This window comes from Solanum tuberosum, unplaced genomic scaffold, assembly GCF_000226075.1.
Source record: "Solanum tuberosum cultivar DM 1-3 516 R44 unplaced genomic scaffold, SolTub_3.0 scf00006, whole genome shotgun sequence".
Lineage (NCBI taxonomy): Eukaryota > Viridiplantae > Streptophyta > Magnoliopsida > Solanales > Solanaceae > Solanum > Solanum tuberosum.
In genome coordinates, this window is record NW_006238932.1 from 2,574,031 (window position 1) to 2,588,342 (window position 14,312).

General features: G+C 39.7%; 1 pseudogene; it reads left to right on the plus strand.

Moving 5' to 3' along the window:
- The window catches only part of LOC102599968 (uncharacterized), a 73,221-nt pseudogene that overhangs the window by 24,269 nt on the left and 34,640 nt on the right, over nucleotides 1-14,312 (plus strand).

Below are 14,312 nucleotides of genomic sequence, written 5' to 3' on the forward strand. Positions count from 1 at the left end.
GGCGCCGCATCTAATCAAAGGATGAATGACTTGAATATGCTTGATGAGTTCCGCCTAAAAGTTTACGAAAGTAAAGCCTTGTACAAAGAGAAGATGAAGCGGTATCATGATCAAAGAATTGAAAAGCGAGAATTTGTGGTTGGTGATCTTGTGCTTCTATTCAACTCTAGGTTGCGCTTGTTTCCAGGCAAACTCAAATCCAAATGGACCGGGCCATTTTTGCTCACAAAAGTGCTCCCCCGTGGAGCGGTTGAGCTTGAAAATAGTGAAGTAACTAGGTTCATGGTAAACGGGAAAATGATCAAGATCTATTTGGAAAATGCTGAAAGTGTGCAAGAAGTGATTGAGGCCTATCATCTTGATGAAGTCTGAGTAATCAAGAGGTCTGTGTCGTGCCGCGACGTTAAATCAAGCGATGCTTGGGAGGCAACCCAAGATGTACAATCTAGCCAACAATAGGTTTTTGTTTTCCATCTACGGACCGCATCGACGGTCCATCGATCCATCCAGGACCTCCCTCACTGCTCCACGCATCACATGGAACCGAGTGATATACCGTCAGTTTATGGTATTTCTAATACATTTCACTTACAAGTTGTGTGTATCTAGGGCCTTTTTTGTATTGGTTTTTATGTGTTTTTATCATATTTTTTGCAGGAAAAATGTTCAGGCGCGAAAGTAAAGAGACAGCTAAAAGAAATGCAGAAAAAGGGCATCTACAGAGGTGATCTACGGACCGTAGGTCCATTGACGCTCCGTAGATAGTGGTCGTAGATCAGCAGGCAAGACATGGAAAGCAAATTAGGGAAATCTGACCAAGTGTGGAACCACGGTGGCCATTGACGGTTCGTAAATGGATCTACGAACTGTACTGTTGATCCGTAGATTGATACTGCGAGGGTTCCAGTACCTGATTTTTGAAGATTCCAAGTGTGGAGCTACGGAAGGGGATTGACGCACCGTAGATCGATCGACGGTCCGTACTGCAGTTTTGTCGTTTGCTTCAGAGAAGCTGATTTTTGGAAGCTGAAATATTCTCTAAGTCCTGGCTGATGGAAGGGACTCACGGACCGTAGATCCATTGACGGTCCGTGAGTCAGTCTCGTGGAATGAAGACGCGTCCCTGAACAAACTTTCCTTATTTTCTTTCCCTTTTAATTTAGGACTTGTTTTCTATAAATAGGGCACGTAAACCTCGTTTTTGGGGGTTAGACATTATTACTTTAGTTCTATTTTGTGACTTGGGAGATTATTCTTGCAAACCTAGGAATTATTAATTTCCTAAGTTCGTTTTGAAGATTTATGTGTTGCAATTCAAGTTGAATTTCTGGGTTTATTATTCTTCTTACGGAAGTTCATAATTCTTTCATCTAAAATAATGAATTGTGTTCATATGATTATGGGTAAATAAACCCCACAACTAGGGTTGTGGGAACTAACAAAGTGTGAATAGTAAATAAGCAATTCTTGAATAGTGTTCTGCATGCATTGATAATTCTTTCGGTTAGAAGTCTTTTTAACTAGTGCACGCGTTAGAACTCGCCTTGTTGCTACTTGCTGGACCAAGGAGGTAATCAACAAGAAAAGAATTATCAACATAGATTTAGTGTGATTCTATCTAATAGGCTAATGTCGATTGGTGCGAAGTAATAACTGAACCAAACATCGATTATGATGTCTAATATGAGGTAAAGGTAAGGGTTAGTAAATTATACACACGTAGCCGGACCAAGGTGCGGGGTGAAATTCTCTAGATGCCGGATCAAAGATTTAGAGTTACCTAACTTATCACTTTGCATGTAGTACACTAGGAAAGGATTGCTATTACTAGGAATACTGCGTTATGAGCTTGTGGGGAACACGTATACCCTAGTTATTTCTCTCATCTTGATAACAACTACAATTGACTTTTGATTACTGATTACTTATTGAATTTTTACAAGTTACTTCACAAAAAACCCCCTTTAATTATTTGTTTCTGGAAGTAATTTGACTAGTCGAATATAATTGTTGGTTAAATTAAAGTTTAAACCATTTTCCTCGTGGGACCGACCCCAACCTACTAGTTGGGTTCTTTACTTGATAACGACCGATTATGCTTTTTTAGGGAGGTGCAATTTGAGCGTATCACCGAGCCAGGCAAGTGAGCTCCGACATGGTCACTGCCCCCTAGTCTGAAGAGGGACCACATCGATCGGTTCACCGGCTGGCTCAGTGTCCCCATACGGCTCCAAATCTAGCCCCAGCAGCAGCACTGTCTCATCGTACGAGTCTGATAGTATAGGTGTTACCATAGTACCACCCTCTTACTGAGCCTCCAGTTATTGCTACAGACTTGCATGGATGCTCGTATGCTGAATGAGGATGATAAGATGGCCCAATTAGTCATAAAGGAACGCCGGTTTCTCACAAGTAGCCTTCACACTGCTCCAGTCATCCACGATCTTTTGGAGCCACAGGTGTGAGTGGATGGCACGTAGCCCAGGGTCCTATAGTGAGAAGATTGTACGGGAGTTCTACATTTCCTATGCCGCCACTATCAGAAGGTTCATCTCTAAGCGGGCCAAGCCAGCATCTAAGCCTCCACTTGAGGCCACACGCGTTCGGGGGTTCACTGTTGACATCTCGGAGACCACCCTCTTCAGGTTCATCTACGGCCTAGACCACACTCTGGCCATCAATACAACAAAGTTCGACTATCATATCTGTATCATTCAGAGTGGGGCAATTCAAAGGAATGCAGATCAGATGGAGTCACTTTTGAGGTGGCTAGCATGTCACATTACTGCAGATGGAGAGCGCGCATAGTGGGTCCGGACTCCGGGCTTGGGTATCAAGAAGGCAACGCTGAGTTTCGCTGCTAAATTCTTCTGGTTGCTGGTGCGAAATTGGGTGTCCCTTACTCAGGCAGACAATGTGGTCACATGGGACCGAGCAGTGAAAGTTGTAGCTATGGTTGCAGGCTTTGAGACAGACTTTTCCCGCATCCTCATTACGATGATTCACGAGAGGGCCTTCAAGGCCACTACCACCTTGCCTTTCACGTGCCTTATTTTCCAGTTATGCAGGGATGCATTTGTACCAGTATGGAATTATGACCAGTTGCTGCAGGCAACCAAGACTCTAGATATCGGCCTTATTTGGGATGAGGTCAATTTAGCTGCACCTCGCAGGGAGCCACATGTTGAGGTGCCACCGTTGGGAGATGACCTTGTAGCAGATGTGGAGCAGGTGCAGGGTGATGATACTGCCCTTCCAGCCACTACAGCAGATGCCCAGGTTCCTCCGTCTCCGGCCGCCAGGTAGGCCCCTAGCTTATCCAAAGCCACCCACTCTTCAGGTTCCACCACCATTCCTCTAGTCCGAGGCCAGAAGCAAGAGACGCAAATGGCCACCATGCTTTAGTACATGAAGCCATGGAAGCATCGGTCCATAGTAGAGTCCGAGGTGAGAATGGAGCGGACGATGGAGCAGAAGGTTCAAGTTGTGCATAAGCGCCTGGATGCGTTTGAGTTTCATGTTTTAGAGAGGCCGACTTCGACCGTTACTGTTTCCACCTTCCAGTAGTAGTTGGCTAGACTCCGTGCTGATGTTGATGCACTCCTAGCCTCCTAGAGACTGAGCCAGAATCTGCCCCTGCGGCATCAGTTGATGAGGTGGTGATGATTGCCCTATTCAGCGATGATATGCCGCCACCAGATTCTTCCCAAGCTGCTGGGAAGCGACCCCGCTCCGGTCGTACTTCTGATGATGCTGAAGCCCATATATTAAACAAGAAGGAGCGCCAGCAATTGGAGGAGACCACGAGGGCGTCGTTACTAAAGGAGGAGATAAGACAGCAGAGGGCCAGAGAGATAGGTGTTGGCCCATCCAACGGTGTGAGTACTACTGAGGGTGCTGTGAGAGTTGATGTGAGCACTATTGAGAGTGTTGGGTTAGTAGTTAGGAGCGCTACTGATGGCATTCCGAGTGTTGATCCAGCGGGCTCCGGGAAACCGAACCCACCCTCTTCTTGAGTAGTCTTCGTTGCACATGTGCCACAGGTTTGCTTCACCTGATCCTTTACTTTTTAACTTTTGTACATTGGGGACAATTGCACTATATTTTGTCGGGTGTGGGGTAAATGGATTGCGAGTGATAGGGTAAAGTCTGAGGAACCCAAATCATAATCCTCTCTTGGGGTTTTCTTGCATGTGATCTTTTCCCTCAAGAGACTGTTTCAATTTCAGTTAAACCGGCATGTTTAGGATTGTATGTGTAGAAGTAAGTCGAAGAATAAAAAGCATGATGGCATAATGATCATGAAATTGATACCCGTCCAAAACTTGTGAAATGTGCTAGATCTATAGTCTTGATTAGTTGAATATGTTAGATCTTAATATGACAAGAAAAAGTACCAATTTGACCTCATGACTTAGGCTAAAACTTGAACTAGATAATCTAGCAATATGATAATGAAACAATGTGCCAAGAGTGTGAGAAAAGTTGAATGTTAAGACAATATGTGCCAATCTGAACTTGCCCTGTTGGTCCTGCTAAGATAATCTACGCTAGAAGTTGGGAAGTGATCATAGGCCCTTATTCAATTTAGTCCACTAAAGCCTTAAATGATCCAACAAAATGAAATCAATTTTCCCTTTGATCCACATGTTTGAGCCTAAGAGAGACCACTTCTTTCAATTCACTTAACTCACCCTCCCTAAAATAATTATTTTGGCCCCGGTCCCTCCTTGGACATGTGCACCTTGACTTAGGCCAAAAGCCTAAGTTGAGCTTGGCTAATGCAAAAAGTTACCTTGATCTTGGCCCTGGTCCGACATCGGATATTGTGAACCTCAACTAATGCAACATACATAAATTGAGGGTGGTTGTGAAAGAGGAAACCAAAAGAAAAAGGGTATGACAAGAGTTTTGTGTTGAAGAGAGAAAAAGAAAAAATAGAAGAAGATGTGACTTTGTGCAAAAGATGATAAACAAAAGTGCTGAAAAAGAAAAAAGTGAAAAATAAGAGCCATAAAGTCAAAAGTCACATCTGTGTTGAAAAGAGTCAAGGGAAAGAAAGTAAAATAGAAGGATGTCAAAAATTGGATGAGATAAGAGGTAAAAAACCAATGTAATGTCAAGGAGGGCAGAAAGTCACTAAAAAGTACCCAGATATATCCTACCTGCCCCTGAGCCTACGTTACAAGCTAAGAAAGTCCTATAGTGATCCTAGAACTAGTTTGGAGAGTCTATGCAGTGAAAATAGGGGAAAGCCTATGGTATTGAGCACTAACTGTACTTGAAGTCACTTCTGAGTGTGAGTGTTGAATGAATCCTACAACTCAAAATTCATATCTATTGTGTGAAAAGGTTTTTGTTTGAAGTGAGGGCACTATACATTGTCGGAAAGTTGGTACCTTGGCGATTGTAGAAAATGTATGTTGTAGTGTCTATTGGTCGATCATTGTCATATCTTGATCCGCATGAGTTAGCTTGTTGAGTCTAGATAAAAAGGTTTGCACTAAATGAGGGATTTGAGGGAATAAATAGCCATGTGATTGCTTGAGTTTGAATGGTTGCTTCTACACAAGTGTCGTTTAGAGTGTTAGTGTGTCGCTTCAGGACAAACAACAAGTTTAAGTTGAGGGTGTCTTTACTTTTCTTCGAGAGGCTATAGGAATTTAAGGAAACTCATTTCTTTCTTTGTTTCGTGCAATTACTTGAGTCCAATTGGTATCTAGGTGATACAAATTGGTATCTAACCTTCTTTACTCTAATTCACAGATGGTCAAAACTAGAGCAACAATTGTGGCAACACCAACACCAGCAAGATAGGGTGCGCCTGAGCCAACCATTGGGTCTGCACCCCAAGGGGGAGCAGTGGTGAGAGGCTGTGGTAGAGGTCGAGGTAGAAGGCCTACTAGAGGCAAATGACAAGCAACTGATCCAACTAGGGATAAAGTAGTGACCTTTCCAGCGGCTGATGAGGTAGTGAGAGAGGGTGATTAGGGGGAGGATGAACAAATTCATGTGAAGGAAGCACCACCCCAGCCTACTACATAGATGATCAATCATGTTCTCACTTATCTCAGCGGGTTATCTGACCAAGGGCAGGCACCCTCAGCGTTTTCTTCACAAGCACCCCAGGTTCAGAGAGAACAACATGCAGCTGTTGTGGCTCCCCGTATAGATGCGTCCTTGGAAACAAACATGTTTTACCGATTAACTACATGGCCTATAATTACTAGTGACCAACATGATCTCTTTATTAAGTTCTTAAAGTTGAAACCTCTAGTCTTCAAGGGTACTGAAACTGAAGATGCTTATAATTTCCTTGTTGATTGCCATGAGCTACTTCATAAGATTGACATAGTGGATCGATTTAGTGTTGAGTTTGTGACCTACAAGTTTCAGAGGGATGCCAAAATGTGGTGGCAGTCTCATGTTGAGCGTCCACCAGCAAAGGCACCACATATGACTTGGGCAACATTTTCTAGCTTCTTCATGGAGAAGTATATACCCTGAACTTTGAGGGACATAAGAGAGATGAATTCCTGAACATAGAGCAACGAAAGATGTCTGTTGCAGCTTATGAGGCTAAATTTCGTGCATTATCCAAGTATGCCACTCAGCTTTTCTTCAATTCGCAAGAGAGGATTCGCCGCTTTGTGCAGGGATTAAGGTAAGATTAGCAGATTCTAGCTTTACATGTAGCAGCTTCTACAAACTATTTTCAGGAAGTGGTTAATTTTGTGATAAAGGTAGAAGGGGTGAATCCACATGACTTCACCAAGGTGTCAACATTTAAGAAGTACCATAAGGGAGGTGAGTTTAGTGGTTCTTTCTCCATATGGAAGAGTTCTGGGGTTATCCATCCCGTCCTATTTAGTATTTATTGCAAGTTTCAGTTGAGGGCCCATCACATACCAGTCAGCCTTTTTATGAGTTTGGGGGTTAATTTCAGTCTTCTTCCTCTTCACAAAGACCTACTCTCGACTCATGAACTTGTTGTAGATGTGGTCAGGCTGGGCAAATCAGGAAATATTATCTGAGGTAGAGTTAGGCCCGGTATTATCAGAGTTACAGATCCTCAACAGTTAGAGGTAGGGGTGGTTATTGTAGAGGTTGTCATTCTGGAGGACGTGGTGGCCAAGGTAATGGTGGTCATCAGTTCGGCCGGGGTGGTAGGCAGGTTGGAACTACCATAGTGCAGCCCGGCAGGGGCAATGGACTGATATGTTATAGAGTGTACTGTTATGCTTTCCCTAGGAGGCTAGAGGCAGAGACATCTGATGTTGTTATCACGAGTACTCTTCTGGTCTGTGATCACATGGCTTCTATATTATTTTATCCTGGATCCATGTTTTCATAGGTATCTTTCTCGTTAGCTAATGGACTTGATTTGCATTGTGACTTTCTTGACATTTCTATTCATCTCTCTACTACTGTTGGTGAGTTTGTGATAGTTGAGAAGGTGAATAGGTCTTTCCTTGTGACGTTTGTGGGGAGCAAAACTTATGTAGATTTGATTATTCTAGAGATGGTTGATTTTGATGTAATTCCTGGTATGACTTGGCTTTCTTCAAATTTTGTTATCTTAGATTATAATGCTAAGACTGTGACCTTGGCCAAGCTAGGGATATATTCACTAGTATGGGAGGGTGACTATATTCCCGCCCCAGTTCATATTATGTCTTTTCTTTGTGCTAGTAGGTTGGTGAGTAAGGGTTGTTTAGCTTTCTTGGCATATATCAGGGATGATACTTCCAAAGTGCCTTCGATTGAGTCTGTGTCGATAGTCTATGAGTTTGTGGATGTTTTTCCTGCAGACCTGCTTGGTATGCCACCAGATAGAGATATTGATTTTTGTATGTACTTGGAGCCAAGGACTCACCCCATTTCCATCCCAACTTACAGAATTGCCCTAGCTGAGTTAAGTGGGTTAAAGGCCCAACTTCAGAAGTTGTTAGGTAAAGGTTTTATTAGAACGAGTGCCGCTCCTTGGGGTGCTTCAGTTTTATTTGTGAAGAAGAAATATGGTAGTTTTCAAATGTGCATAGACTACAGACACTTGAATAAGTTAACTATAAAGGAGAAATACCCCATTCCTCGCATTGATGACTTGTTCGATCACTTACAGGGTGCTTGTGTCTTATCAAAAAATTATTTGAGGTTTGGTCATCATCAATTGAAAATGTGGGAAACAGATGTGCCAAATACTGCTTTTTGAACTAGGTATGAGCATTATGAATTCTTAGTAATGTTTTTTGGGCTTACGAATGCCCCTGCTGCTTTCATGAGCCTGATGAACAGAATTTTTAAGCCATATATGGACCTCTTTGTTATTGTATTTATTGATGATATACTGATATACTCAAAGATTAGGAAGGAACATGAGGATAATTTGAGAATTGTATCGGGGTTTTTAAGGGAGAAAAGGCTTTATGCCAAATTCTCCAAGTGTGAGTTTTGGCTAGATTTAGTGTCCTTATTGGGGCACATGATTTCTAAGGATGGAGTGATAGTGGATCCCACTAAGATTGAATCAGTGAAGAGTTGAGTAATGCCTACATACGGAGCTTCATTGGTCTAGCTAGCTACTTCCACTAGTTTGTTAAGGGATTCTCTTCCATTGCTTTATAGAGAACTCTATAATCGGAGAGTAAAATAGAGAATAGGGTTGGAGATGCCCGTACGATCAACTCAAGTACCTTTATCAGGAACAATATGGCCAAGGAAAGAAACAGACCTCAACCAAAACTTACATTTACTAAACTTTGCAAACAATTGGCGATCCTTGAGGATTTGCAAGATTATCCTTAGGTGAACAACATGTTTATCCTCACTCCATGAGTATATCCAAATATCATCAATAAACACAATCATGAACATGTCGAGGTATTGCTCCAACGCTCTATTCATAAAGTCCATAAAAGTCGTCGGAGCATTAGTCAAAACAAATGATATCATTAAGAACTCATAATGATCATACTGAGTTCGAAAAGATGTCTTCCAAATGTCACTTTTCCTTACCCTCAAGTGATGATACCCCGATCGAAGATCAATCTTTGAGAAGAAACTAGCACCTTGGAGTTGATCAAACAAGTCGTATATCCTTGAAATAAGATACTTATTCTTTTTCCTGACCTTGTTCAATTTCCGGTAGTCAATGCACATACGAAGTGAACCATCCTTCTTTCTAACAAAAAACACCGAAGCACTCTAAGGTGAGCTAGATACAATGAAACTCTTATCCAACAAATCTTTCAATTGCTCCTATAACTCCTTACGTTCTGCCGGAGCCATACGGTAAGGAGGAAAACAGATAGGTTATATATCTGGGAGAAGGTCAATACCAAAGTCTTTTTTCCTTTTAGGAGGAATGCCTAGAAAGTCATCGGGAAACACTTCCGCAAACTCATTAACAATGGGAACTGACTCAAGAGTAAGGGGTTTCATAATTCGTATCCCTAACCCGAACAAGATAATAGATAAAAGCTTTAGAAATCATTTTCCTAGCCTTTAGGTAGTGATAAGCCGACCTATAGGCGCTGGATTATTCCTTCCATTCTAAGATAGGTTCATTCGGAACCTGAAATATTATCAATCAAATTCGACAATCTATGGAAGCATAACAAGAATGAAGTCAATCCATCCCTAGAATGACATCAAAATCTATCATGTCTAGCTCTACAAGATCAACTAGAGTGGCTCTATGAGAAACTGGGCAATTTCTTTAGACTCATTTATCAATAATAGAGTCACCAACATGTGTATAGAGTGAAAAAAGTTCTAAAAGAATTTCAGGACAGACCTCAAACTTCATAGCCACATAAGGAGTCACAAAAGATAGTATAACACCTAGATCTAGCAATGCATATACATGAAACTGGAAGACCCGCAACATACCATTTACCACATTTGGAGAACCCTCATGATCATGTCGAGTCTGACGAGCATAAAATCTGTTCAGAAGGATCACCACTAAAATCACCGTCCATCGTTTTTTCTACAAAATTTTTTATATACATAAAATAATGAAGGGACGATGGACAGTGTCACATTTTTGGAGCGACATTATCCGTTGTTTTCGTCTCTGTGTTTGTTCAGCTCTCTTTAGTAGTGTTAGAAGGAAAACTTAGCCCAAGGACTTTCAAAGAACAATTTTCGCCTCATTGGCAGAAACTTACACCAATTTTACTAGGTTTAACCAATAAAAAATGCAATAATTATTGACTTAGAGGCAGAACATAGCTCATAGGTTTTAAAGAAAATAACATATACCTCATGGGCAACAATTTATACGATTTTAGTATGCTTATGAGATACTTTATAACTCTTGTCTCAGAGACAACGCATAGTTCATGACTTTAAAAAATAACTTATGCCTCATGGACAACACTATTCCGAAGCTATGTATACGTATTCTTCTCCATAGAATGTTTTATCAATTAGATTTTAACATATAGCATTTTTGCATTAGATATATAGGTGATTCCTATTACAGATGTTGTTAACTAACTTGAAAATAAATTTCTTAAGTTTACTTACAGGTCTGAGAAAAAAGATCTTTTTTTGTGAATTTACTCAACTTTTGGTTCATTAGAAAAAAATAATACTCCCTCTATCCTATTTTATGTGACACCCTTTCCTTTTTAGTCCGTCTCAAAAAGAATGTCACGTTACAATAATTATAAACAATTTGACTTTAATATTCTCCTTTTACCTATAAAGAAATGAATCTCAACAATACAAATATCCATGGATTGTTATAGACCACAAGTTTCAAAAATCTTTCTTATTTTCTTAAACACCATGCACACTCAAAGGATGCCACATAAAATGAGATAGAGGGAGTAAGAGTTAAGAAAAAAAAGAGGGATAAAAGGATATTTTTTATTTAAAAAGAATAAAAATTATAAATGAAAGAAATATAAAGAAAGGGAAGAAAATATAAGAGTTGAGAAAAAAGGAAAAAGAAAAGAACTTATTTTTTTTAAATAAAAAAAGAGAAATGAAAAAAATATTATATAAAAGTAAAATAAAACCAATAATAAAAAAAATTTAAAAAAAATAAAACGTTGAGAGATAAAAATTTTCCTCTATATTCGGTTACTTCTTTAAAAAAAACTATTTGGCAGGGTAGAAAGTCTTGCTTACTTATTTCTCCATCTAAGTAAGAGAAGGGGGGTTGAAGTTTATAGCTAGTCAAAAAAGTGATAAGAAGGTCTAATCATGCTACTTCAGTCGTATGCTTAACACATGCAAGTTGATCAGTTCGCCCTTTAGAAATAGGCTAAGAAAGTCATCGGTTCGAATCCGAGCATCGGTTCAAATCCGAGCATCGGTTCGAATCCGAGGAAGGGCTTTTTTTTCGGTATGCCGCTCCTCCAGCAAGGAGCGAGAGAACAAATTCTGACCTATTATGTCACCTTTTTTCTTTAGAGGCGTTCTCTCTCTTATTGCAACCTTTCTGGGGCATTTCACTGTTAGAGTAATGCCAATTCGAATAACTGGTAAGTGTCTCATGCTGTTCCTTTTAGTGATTATGGGGTTGATCCTTATTTTGAGATTTTTTGGTTTTCGTTCAAAGAGAAAATACCGGTTTATTAATCTATTTATTTTGATTATTATTTTATTTAGTATCTCTTTATTTATATTTTTTCTAAGGAACTATTTGCTATCCCATTTAAGGATTTTGTGTTCTCAGCTTCTCTCTGGGATTTGGGTTTTTAGTGTCGGGGGATCACTTCCTCTTCCGGGCCCTTCCGAGCAAGCAAGCAGGGCTGAGTTTGAAGAGGATCATTTTGGGATTGATGTCCTCTTGGAATCATGGGAAATATCTACGGAAACGGGCACGTCGGTGGATCAGCCAGAACCAGAACCAGGACATGTGCCGCCTGCTATTCAAGTAGCTCCCCGGGGGAACGAAGTTGGTCCATCAAATCAGTCCCCACGAGTGGTCCCCTATCTGTATCAACTGGATGAAGTGATAGGGGGGATTCCGTTCAGTCTATCCAACAGAGGGTCCTAACCAAATACTCTTATACATATATATATATATGGAATATTATAAACTATTAAAATTAATTTAATATTTATATCTATCTATTTGTATACAATAGGAGAGCCAAAAAGTGTCAAATCGCACTATATATAATAATCATAGATTTTTAAATAGAATTCTTAATAATAATAATATGTAACACCTCAAATTTCGAAAGAACTAAAGAGAGGTTCGTACGAGTCACTATTAGTTTTAAGTTTGGGTCAACTTTAAGTGACCATATATTTTAGCACATACAGAATTAGGTGGCCCATGACCTATCAAATTGAAGATCATTGGGTCCTCTTTCCAACCCCGCCAAGTTTGCTTAACTTCAAGCTTGGAGTAAAAGGTTATGCTCATTTGAGTGAAGCCTCTCTATTTAAGACATCTCATTCATTTATAGATGGGTAGTGTGGTCGTTTCCTTTTCCTACTAAGCCTATCCCCATTTTTCCTCACCCAATTAAGGATAATCAGATTCTAAACCACCTTTTCACGTTCCTAAACACTTAGAGAAATTGGAGCGAGGTTCCAAGAGGAGAAAAGCTAGTTTTTCAAGTGTTCTTTAAGATTTGTTGATTTTCGCCAAGAAGATTATTCTTTCCAGGTATGTAAGGCTTCTCATAGTATTGGACTTTTCCTACCTCACACCATACATCTAAATTTATCCAAGAAATCATTGTATCTGATGGATTATTGCATAGTTCTTGAGTTTTAGTTCAATTCTTTAACAATGGAGGTTTTGATTCTTTTGTGTTGTGAATCTTTGGGAAAAGTTACTTTTCAAAAGATATTGTATGAAAGTTCCTATGTATTCGTGTTGGGTTTCAGAATCACGAAGGGTTTATGAGAAATTTCCCAATTTTAAACTAATTTGGTGTTCTAATTTAAGCTTGAAAATTCGTCGGCTTGCTGGAGAGGGGCATGGGGCGGCGCCCCATGATATCCTCAAGGCTGAACTTCAGTAGTTCATCCCCTGGCGCAACGTGCCAGCAGTATGCCAAGGCCTGACTTATGAAGTTTAGGCCTTGGGGCGATGCGCAAACAATACGCCAAGGAGTTCCAGGCCAATCATTCCTTGTTTCATCTGGCACATGTTCTTTTAAGTTGTAGCTACGTTTCCCTTCCTTGTATTAGCTCCTATAGGCTCCATTTACCTTTGAATATCCATGTGTATCATAATCACATTTCTCTGGGTATGTTCAAAACTAAAGTGAGTTTAAGAGAAAAGTTCAATAGCTTTTATTGAGTTGATTTCGAGCCCTTGAGTTCCCAATCCTTTTTGAAACTCTATTCCTAATTATTGAATTTATATATGTTATGCATCAAGGTTCTTGAATTGATTCGTTCATGTCTATATTTCAGCATGAATCCTGTGAATTGAGTATTCTTGAGATGAGTAGCATCATTGAGTTCCGAGTTCTAGAGTTCTTAAGTTCTCAGTATTGCGTTTTCTTTATTTTTATTGAGATCCTTGAGTTGATTCGTTCATGTCTATATTTCAGCATGAATCCTGTGAATTGAGTATTCTTGAGATGAGTAGCATCATTGAGTTCCGAGTTCTAGAGTTCTTAAGTTCTCAGTATTGCGTTTTCTTTATTTTTATTGAGATCCTTGAGTTGATTCGTTCATGTCTATATTTCAGCATGAATCCTGTGAATTGAGTATTCTTGAGATGAGTAGCATCATTGAGTTCCGAGTTCTAGAGTTCTTAAGTTCTCAGTATTGCGTTTTCTTTATTTTTATTGAGATCCTTGAGTTGATTCGTTCATGTCTATATTTAAGCATCAACCTTATTTAGAGTTATAAATCTTGAGAATCTTTTAAAGCCAATATTTGTGTTTTAAACTGAGTTTTTGAGGAAAGTTTAAAGAAACATTTTGAGTAAAGTTCAAGGGAACTAAGTATTCCCAAATGTATCATTTTTTACATTGAGAAAAGAGAAACTTTGGTTTCTAAAAAGAGTTTATGATTTCAAAGATATTTCAGAGCAGTTATCTTTTTTAAGAGGATAATTTGAGCAATTATCTCAAATAAGAGAAAGAGTATTTTTTCCACATTTGAGCATGAGCATATATTATTGGGAGTAGTATTAAGCACCGATATTGAGATGAGTTCAGACAACTTGCACTCCTAATAAACCATGTAACCAACATGAGTAAAGGATCATATTGTTTAGACGACTCCTTATTGCTTTTGATCATAGCTTAGTGGTTCCACTTAAATGAGATGTTCTATACCCCGGCAAGGTATAGGACAGTTTTGGCAATGTGTGCAAGACG